Here is a 10132-nt window from a genome sequence, read left to right on the forward strand (position 1 = left end):
TCCTAAAGTGATGCGTAATCGTAGGGTTTGTTGTACGCACTAGGTGTACGTTGCAGCACTCCGCCGTATTCGGACGGTGTCGGCACGGCGTCTGTCATCTTTCGTGTAGCGTTCGTCGGCTCCTAAAGTGATGCGTAATCGTAGGGTTTGTTGTACGCACTAGGTGTACGTTGCAGCACTCCGCCGTGTTCGGACGGTGTCGGCACGGCGTCTGTCATCTTTCGTGTAGCGTTCGTCGGCGTCTGGAATGGTGTAGTATCGTGTCTAATAATACACTATTTCGAACATTTGTCTTGGAGAATGCAGGATTTGAACACAAAGTAGACATCATATTACCAAGAAGTGTCTGCATATCTACTGTAGCTCGATGTTCGCTTCCTCATTAGTGGACATGACTGGTGTTATACATCAGCTGAACGGTTCATTTGTGCACGCATTACACCTACGTGGAAAGTAAATGTTTTAAGAGCGGAGCACTTTAAGCTTTTCGTTTCGCCGGGCAGTGCAAACAGGTATTATCATCTTCATGAACCGGTACGCGCTCGCTTCGTCCTCTTCACATTCTGCTTCGCTCCCACAATGCGTGCGCCAATGTTTCCAGCGTGGGATACAATAACTATGATGGGCGATGGGGATTGGAAATCACGTAACATCACGTTACGACTAGTCACGGGACTAAAAATCACGTAACACCATGGAAAATATGGTAACGTGAGTAAAAATCACGTAATTGCTCACATTACATGTTCCCGCCTGAATCACGTAACGCGTGCATTTTGTGGCGAAGTGACCGAAACCAGAGAAGAATTTTCAAATCTAGCCATACTTGGTAGTACTAATAGCAAAAACTTGGCATATATAGCAAACGTTTGACATTTCTAGTAAAACCTAGCTAGACCAAACACTAGCTCCGCTGTTAATACTTTAGAAATTTATGTCAAGACGAGTGGTAGTCCCCATTCCTAATGCAAACCTGTCCTTTTTAGAAAGCTCCGGAAAAGGAACCGCCCAAGGAGAGAGGCCACACCCCTGACTTCACTTCGGAAAACCAGCCACCAAGCAGCCCAGCGGCACCTTCTCTTGAGGCGTCAGGCAAGGTAAAGCTCTTATTATTGCACCATCCCAATATGAAGCAAACACAGTTGTGAAGTTGTAAACAATCATCAAGCTTTACGATTGGTGTTGACAAAACTTCGGAAAGGAAAAATTAGAGTTGTCTTGATATATATCTGTCTAATACGTATATTGTTACGTGAGAAAAACTTTTGAGCCGATAACTTTTGAAGATTTAGTAGTTTATTATAATTCTTAAAATGCGTACTTGATTGTTTGTGAGCTCATAATATTTACTATTTTCAGGTATTTCGCCACGACTACGCCGTCTTGGACACTCCGAAGACTCTGAAAAGAAGGCTTGATAGAAGCACAGACACCGTAGAAGGAATGAAGAAGAAACTGAAGATTAGCCAGCAGCGAGAGCGTCGGCTGAATACCAAGGTCACATCACTAAGTGAAATTGTCGACCACCTAAAGAACAAGCGTCTTGTTTCGGAGGATGCTTGCACCATGCTTGAGAAGTGCTTTTCAGGAGTGCCCCTGGAAGTTACGCAACGCCTCTTAAAACAATCAAATGAAAGTGATGAACCTGCCAGGCCAAGCCGGGACAAGTACTCATCGACACTGCGCATGTTTGCTTTGACATTGCAGTTTTATTCAACGAAAGCATACAATTACGTGAGAGAAACTTTTGACTGTGCTTTGCCGCACCCATCCACAATAACCAAGTGGTATAGCTCTCTAAATGGGGAACCCGGTTTTACTGGTGAAGCCATAAACGCCATTCGCGCGATGGCCACTGAAGCCAGAAAGAACCAAAAAGAGCTTGTATGCAGTCTCACAGTAGATGAGATGGCCATCAGAAAACATGTAGAGTGGGACGGCCAGAAGTTCAGAGGTTATGTGGATATCGGAAATGAGATGGACGATGACAGCAATGATGTCGCAACTGAAGCAATGTTTTCATGCTTGTCTCTCTTGATTCTCATTGGAAAATTCCCTGCGGCTATTTCCTCATCAATGGCATGAATGGAAAAGAGAGAGCGAACGTTGTAAAACTATGTTTGACAAAATTGTACGATGCAGGCGTTCGTGTAATGTCACTTACCTGTGATGGGCTCAGTTGCAACTTTGCAATGTTTAATGAGCTAGGGGCTTCTTTGGTGAATAATCGTGCGCTGGTGACATCATTTGAACACCCTGTCACAAAAGAAAACGTGTACTGCTTTTTCGACGCATGTCACATGCTTAAGCTTGTGCGCAATGCCCTTGCTTCACTTGGCTGTCTCAAGGATACGTCGAGGTCATGTATACTGTGGCAGTACGTGCGAGAGCTACACCACCTACAAGAGAATGAAGGCTTGCATGCTGCAAATAAGCTGCGCGCCTCACACATTGAATGGCAGAAGCAGAAAATGAAAGTAAATCTGGCTGCCCAAACGTTGAGTTCTAGCGTAGCTGATGCCATTGACTTCTGCCGCGATGACCTGAAGCTCCCTCAATTTAAGGGATCCGAAGCAACTGTAAAATTTATTAGACTCTTCGACCAGCTTTTTGACTGCCTTAATTCACACAACCCTTTGGCAAAGGGATTTAAGGCACCCCTCAGGCCTGGTAGCAAAGGTATATGGATGACATTTTTGGAGGTGGCCAAAGAGTATATCAGAGGTCTCACCGGCCCAACAGGTACACCAATTTTCAGGACCCAACGAAAGACTGCTTTTCTTGGTTTCCTTGTTACTATTGAAAGCACCATCCGTGTGGCATCTTCCCTGTTGTTCGGCGAAGCTCCCACATTACGTTATTTACTAACGTACAAATTCTCGCAAGACCACATAGAGCTCTTCTTCTGCGCCATACGCTCCAAAGGAGGATGGAACAACAACCCCACAGTCAGGCAGTTTATGGCAGCGTACAAACGCCTCATCGTGCACAATGAGGTGAAAGGAGGGCGAGGAAATTGTACTGCTCTTGATGACACCCGAATCTTGTATGTGAGCAGTGCGACAGGTGCTTATGATGAGGTGGACATGACCGTGTCAAAGCAAAACGGTAGCGGATATCCCCTGCATGTTAATGAGTGCTCCCAAGAAAGTGACCTCGAAATCGAGGCGGAGCGCCTCCCTTCGCTTTCACCTTACGTTGGGAATGTCAGTGGCTATATTGCCGGGTTTGTTTGCCTGATGGTGCGGAAGCGGATCCCCTGTGCGACGTGCTATTCGGCGACAGTGTCAGACAGCAGTCCTTCGGCCTTCCTTAAGCGCAAAAGCCGCGGCGGACTGCAGGTGCCATCATCGTCAACAATATACATATGTCAGGCTACAGAGAAGATGATCCGGCTGGAAGATAAGCTTCGTGGAACCACGCTTCAAAAGAAGGGGAATCTTTCTGAGATTTTGATGGTTGCAGTTATGAGAGCGCTTTCAGGAAAGCTTCACCAAATATACCCGGAGTTACATGAGCACATGATTGAATCATCTGTTGAGTCGAACCACTTTGTGCGTCTTCTTAAGTTCGTGATATCATCATACATTAAGATCAGGATGCATCATATGGCGAAGACAACGACGGCCAAAATTACTGGTTCGTACATCCGAAGGCAATTCACGAAACTGATTCTCTTCAATCACCAGTAGAAAATTGGTAATTTCATTTTCGAAAGGACTTCGAAAAACACAAAGAAGCTACACAGCGGCACACCCATTCTGTACGAGCACAAGCTTGGTGCAAGAGAATTCATGCCTGTCGACCACACAAGGCTGGCACACAAATAATAAACACTGTTATCTTGTCTGATTTTTCCCCCGGTTTCTTGGGCATGTGCAGCATACTTAGAATGCTTAACTGATACGCATATCAAATCAGCACAAAGTTAACAGTTACTGTAACTGGGCACCGAAAGTGCTTAATCTTACATATGGGCAAATTTGGTGCTCAGGCTTTAAATTAGTCGTTATTATGCATCACTAGCTCAACCAGTTCCTTTTCCAATTCTAGTTTGGTCAATGCTTAAGGCTGTCATAGATGGATATAACTGTATCAGTCGTCATAAATTAGAACTAAATGTTTTGGAATGTTAAAAAAACTTTACTGTAAATGTTCTCGGCAAGTCCGTTGTAATCCACAAAGTGAGAAATAATGCCAGCAATGTGACAATCTAAAAGCCGCTATTCGCACACTCAACTAGCTCACCTCGGATCTATAGAATGAAGTTTATATGGTATGTTGCTTTTCCGATGAACACTTTACCGCTTAATGTGTTCTTGCGCTGTAATTCTAATGAGGGCCCCGAAAATGCAAGCACCTTTTGCTCTCTACATCTGGTAAAGCGACTCGCCGCTTATTTTTCCTTCTTTTACATAGGCATCTGCACTTACTCAGTGCCAGGGAGGCATTTCTGAAACTTTTACACACTACAAAATCATGAAAAGGCACACACTGCACCGCAAGAGAAATAGGAGCAATGGATAAAGTTAGTCATCGTAAGCAGGTAATGACTGCGCATGTTGAAAAAAAAAAGAAGATTCGCAGCATTACAGAATAAGCGTCAATGTCTCTGTCAGAAAGGCGCACATCGGAAAGCACGACATTTTGGTGTGCGCATCTTTTCATCTTGAAAAGGTGCGTTCAACCAAAATTTATTTGCATCTGTTGTTGCCGCACGCTCTATTGTCTTGCTGGGATGACCGCGAGCAAGTTATATTATAAAAAACGCAAAGAAATGCGATCATAACGACAGCTGCCACCCGAGAATATTTGAATTGCGCGCCTAAGACGCGCAGAAGACGTGAGCTTCCGGGACAAACAAGGGACCTTCCGGTGGCTTCACAAGAGCCCGCTTCGGAGAGCGGGGATGCGTCGTCCAGACTTTTTATGGAGGTCAGTGGTTCGGCCATGGCCGGGCTGGAACGGAGACGCGACGCGCGCCTCATTCGCGTGCGCCGCGTCTGCCCTCTATTCCGGATATGTCCACGTGAAACGCTATACTGCGCGTAACAGTTATAGCTAGGACGGAACGCACCGCCATTGTGCATGAATTTTGCCTGTGCTGGGCTGCTGCCTTGTTTTTGCAACCCGTTCATAATGACTCTTGCGGTCGCTTTTCGCGTTAAATGAGGCACCTAACGCTTTCACCTTAATAAGGAACGTTTGTCAGCTCGTGCATGTTAAAGAGTAACATTTTTCAGCACTGGGCACCCTCGCGCTGTCATTTTCGCTGCAAAAGTAGAGCACAGAGAACGCATAAGGATGTTAGACATGGGTGAATTGGTTAAGGTTCATCTTTAAGGTATTGTAAAAGACGGAAGCTTAAGGACAAGTGTGGTCTTGTATGTCTTTTCCTTCTGTATTGTGGTTCTGCCTTAAAGCGCCCCTAAACCACCTAGAGGTCGAAATTCTGTTGTGGCGTTGCAGTTGTGCACGAGTCTACAGCGAACGCTTGCGCAGTTGCACGCGTTGGTTCGTTTCGCTCTTTCCTTCGCTCGGCTGCGTTCGTCGGCTAGTCTGTCTACCTCTCTAAATGCTCGTCCTCAGTGTCTGAGGTGGAAACGCAAGAAGCGCGCGCATCTGCTAGCAGAAAACAAGCTCTTGTACGCCCACTGACAGCGTCTGTTGCACGCGACGTCACCTAATCATACAGGTGACGTCATGACGGCTGTTGTCGATGGAGGAAAGCCACGGAGAGGATCGCGCGACCGTCTGTTGGTGGTTTAGGCGCCCTTTAAAGGGCCCCTAAACCACCCAGAGGCCGAAATTTAGGGGGCGATCGGAGATCTTTGTTCGTTCGCGTTCGTTCTGCGGTGCCTACGTCACAAAAGTGCGAGGAGGCGCAGCTCTCCCGCCTAGAACCGCCGAGAGGAAGAGAACAGCCAATCGTGAAGCGGAGAGCTTTCCGGAAGTAGACGCGCATCCTGTGACGTCGGCACGGGGACCGTGAAGCGTTTCTCGCCTTTTAATAAATATAATTACTTTACAGAAAATTATTGTGTTTGCTTCTCAAGCTCAAACACTCTTTCAAACGGCAACAGCTTTGAGTAATGATATTTAGTAATGTTAGTTTTTTTTTCGACGTCGTCGCTAGATGGTGTCGCGCACGCGAAAAAAGAAAGAGAAAAGTAGCGGCTGACGCAGTTTCAAAATGTCGTCCCATCGCAACGTCTGCGTTGGTTCTCGGGTGTCGGATCGTCAAAAGGAGCTTCTGCTGGCTTTTGTGAAAGAGCACCCACAGATCGCGACGCTGTCGTGCCCGCTGGAGCCGTCGTTCACGAGGGAAGACCGGGACGACATGTGGCAGGAGCTGGTAGCGCTTTTGAACGAAGTCCCTGCGCGTAACACCACAGCCTTGCCAAACTCCGAGAGCAGCAGAGGTGAGTGCGAGCACAATTGTATTGTGGTCGGTCATCTTACACGTCCCGCTTGTGCTTTACAGCGGCACCGGAGGCGGCCAGATTACGGGTTACCGCGGCCGCGTCGTGCTTGGCAGGGACCGCGCGGGTCGACAGTACGCGAGGCCCAAAGTTCGGGCGATCTGAATCGGTAAGCACTGGCTTAGAATATCATTGTTACTTGTATGCTGCGAATTAGTGTGCTCATTTGCTTCGAGCCATTACGCGCTGTCAGTTTTACTTTTTCAAACAATATCGAGTGAATCACCCGGCCGCCGCGTTGGCTGAGGTGCTAACACGTTGCGCCGCTCAGAACAGAAAGCAAAACAGCCACATTTGCGGTGATGACGAAAGAACAGCCGCGAACTATATTTCGAAGCTCATTAGAGAACCCTACGTGTTCCAACCCATTTCTCAGACCCTCGAGTCGAGTTACGTGCGTAGCCAGTAGGCTTGCCTCCCTCCACCCCTCTCTCCGAAGTCTGTGTGTCATAGCATGCCGCTGTTGAAACATTCTAAAAAAACATTGCTATTGTCCACTTCCACTCCATACTTCTTATTGCACTCAGTGTGTCAATCAAGAAACTTCTTACTATAACAGGTGAGCCCTGCTCCAGCTGCTAATGGTGTGGCTGAAGAGGATGTGGCCCAGGATCTTCCCCGTGCCCCAACACGTAAGTTTCACTGATGTTTTTGATTAACTGTAGATGGTGTTACATGCTCACAGGTGATGCTCATGCGTGCAGGCATATGTTTGTGAAGAGATGACATCTGTGGGCATAAAGACAAAAAGCTGCACAAAAAAAAATTGGCAAACGGTTGCAGGAGCTAGTTGTATGCATAACTGTCAGATGAAATAAACAGGTGTCCTGCCTTGCAGTTATGGTTAAATGTAGCAAAAAGGTTGCATTGCAAAAATGTTCAACATCTTGAAATGTTTCCCTATTTTGTCAATTGCTTCAAAAGTGAAACTGAAAATGTGCTATTGCTAAATATACTGTTCAAAAAGCAAGCTCGTTATATAACTTCTACACATAGCCATCATACACAAATGCACATGTTTGCATCTGTGTTACACCTGCTTGCTGTATGTTTTGCATACTGCAGCAGCTAGGGTTTCGGAAGGAGATTGTGTCAGTCATCGCGTAAAGCCGGGCAAACGATTGTGTAGCCCTGAAAAGGGCTGTTTGGTTGCTTCTCATGCAGAGGTGGTTAGAGGTGTGAGATGCGTTTGATGAGATGAGCGAAAATGAATTCCGGCACCGCTTTGGTCTGTCCAAACGAAGTGCGTGGTTGTGCGGTGAACCAAGCACCATTCATGGATGCCGTTGGGTCAGTGGATTTTCAACAGAGAGGAAATTGTTGCACACACTGAAACTCTTCACGAACAGAAGCTTCCAGCGAAGAGTCGGTAGCAGGAAATTTATAGATGATAATGGCAACACATTTCTTGGTTTCCAGCTCATGCCGCAGCTGCGAGATGTGGGCAACCGGCAGGCCAAGGCGCTGGAGCTACTAGCCGCAAACACCAGGCGGCAGGGCCAGGCATCATTGGAAAGCTGCGCCAGGTTCAGCTTCTCGGTGACGTGGTCCACGAACTGCAAGGCGTTGGTACCCTCGCCCGGGCCCTCATTGCAGCGGAAGCCACCTGCACGGTGATTTGTAAAGACTAGTTGTACAGTAGATTTATTTTGTAGTATATGCACCTAGTGCACTGTAGTGTATCTTTATGTTTATAGTGTATACGTGTAGAATATTGTGGCACACTGTACGTTTGCTATCGATTTTTACACATCCTAGAAAAAAAGAAAAGCGTTTGTGAATGGTCTAGGTTGCACAAGAATTTTGAAATATTCCAAGACCAAAAAATAGTTTACGAATACGTGTTCTGTTGCTTAGAAGTGTTTAGACTACAGGATGGGGTACAAACAGAAATCAATAATAGAGGAAGAGATATCAGAAACCAAGAACTTGCATTTGTTTAGCGAGTTCCATTAATACCGGTTCGACTGTGCCTTGTTTTCATGTAATACAATGACTTTCGTGCTGCGAGATGTGTGTGTTGCTGCAGAGGAGCAGCAGGAACTTTGTAATAACTCCATTTGTATATTATAAAAGGAAGGTACTTTTATATTCTTTTCCTTGGCATTAAATTGAAGGGATATGTATTTATTTTGCTTTTTATGTGCACTGCTCGTGATACTTGTAATAAAATTTCAATTCTGACACCACCCATATTGTTCACTTCATTTACAAGCACGATTCTTGTTGCACTAAAGCTACCGCATGTTGCTGTCCTGATTCAAACAGCTTTTTCAGGTTACCACTTTGGCTGTCAATGGCACAATGTGCCATTCACAGTTGAGCTCTCACTTGTGCTTAGTGTGAAGCGCCATATTTTACAACCTGGTCGAAGTATTTCATCAGCATGGCTTGTGACAAGGGGGCATAGGTCGGCAAACTCGCTTATGGGTCGACTCACTCAGATTCAGATCGAGCTGCGAGTCCAGGTGTGTAATACATTGGTGAGTTTTAGTGAGCCCGAGTCCAAGTGAATCCGCCTGAGGAAAATTTTTGTAAGTCTGAGTTCGAGTGAGCCCCAAGGGCAAAATATATTTCATGAGCGAGTCAGGGTGAAGCTTAGAATAACAGAGAGCTGAGCTAGTTGGTAAGTATTCATTCTAAAAAGACAGGGCGTGCAAACAAGGACACAAGAAAGAAGTCAGGACACCACAAACGCCGACTAACAACTGAAGAGACGCACAACGGCTGAAAAGAAAGAAGGCACGAAAACTTATCTGCGCATGCCCATGCAACAGGCGAACCTATCAATCCGGCACGCGTGGCGGTCTACGTTGAAGATAACTGTTAAGGCATTTGATTTCATCTTTATGCAAGTTAATCGACGGTTGGCTCACGCATGCGTTACCACTATTCTCGATATGCCATGCTTCTATCATCAGGCGCGTTTCTTCATTTCTATGACGGTACAACACTGCGCATTCATCGAATTTTGGCGTGCACTTACAATCTCGACAATGTAAAGATACCTGTTAGCGATCTCTTATGTTCCAACAATCTCTGGTTTATGCACCGGCCCGTTTGTCCTACGTAGAAGCGACCGCAGCTGAAAGGGACCTTATACACCACACTCGTACGGCAATCAGTGAATTTGTTGGTGTGTTTTACGAAACAAATATCGGTCCGCTTCTTGTCTTTTACTCGCTCATTCTTCCTCTGCACAGCGGCGCAAATCTTACCTAGCTTATTGGCAGCCGTGAAAACAACATTAACGCCGTATCTACTTCCTACTTTCTTTAGCCTGTGAGACACGCAATGAATGTACGGTATACCTACGACACGTTTCTTCTTATCGCTTTCTGCAACCATGCTCGGACTTAACACAATAGACTTCTTTAAACGTTCAGCGACCGTGGCCACTGCATCACGAGGATACCCTACATCTAAAAGACGCGTAACCTGTGCGTTAAAGCTATGACTCATTTTGTGCTCACACGACTTGGTGAGGGCTGATTTAAGGCAAGACATGGCGATACCGTTTTTTACAACCTTCGAGTGCTTCGACGAAAAATTTAACAGCGGTTTCGAAGATCTAGGAGAATACTGCCAGCACACGTGATTCTTCTGGAACGTTAAGGAAATGTCTAGAAATTGTATTCCATTATTCTGAG

Source organism: Rhipicephalus sanguineus, chromosome 7, assembly GCF_013339695.2.
Source record: "Rhipicephalus sanguineus isolate Rsan-2018 chromosome 7, BIME_Rsan_1.4, whole genome shotgun sequence".
Classification (NCBI taxonomy): domain Eukaryota; kingdom Metazoa; phylum Arthropoda; class Arachnida; order Ixodida; family Ixodidae; genus Rhipicephalus; species Rhipicephalus sanguineus.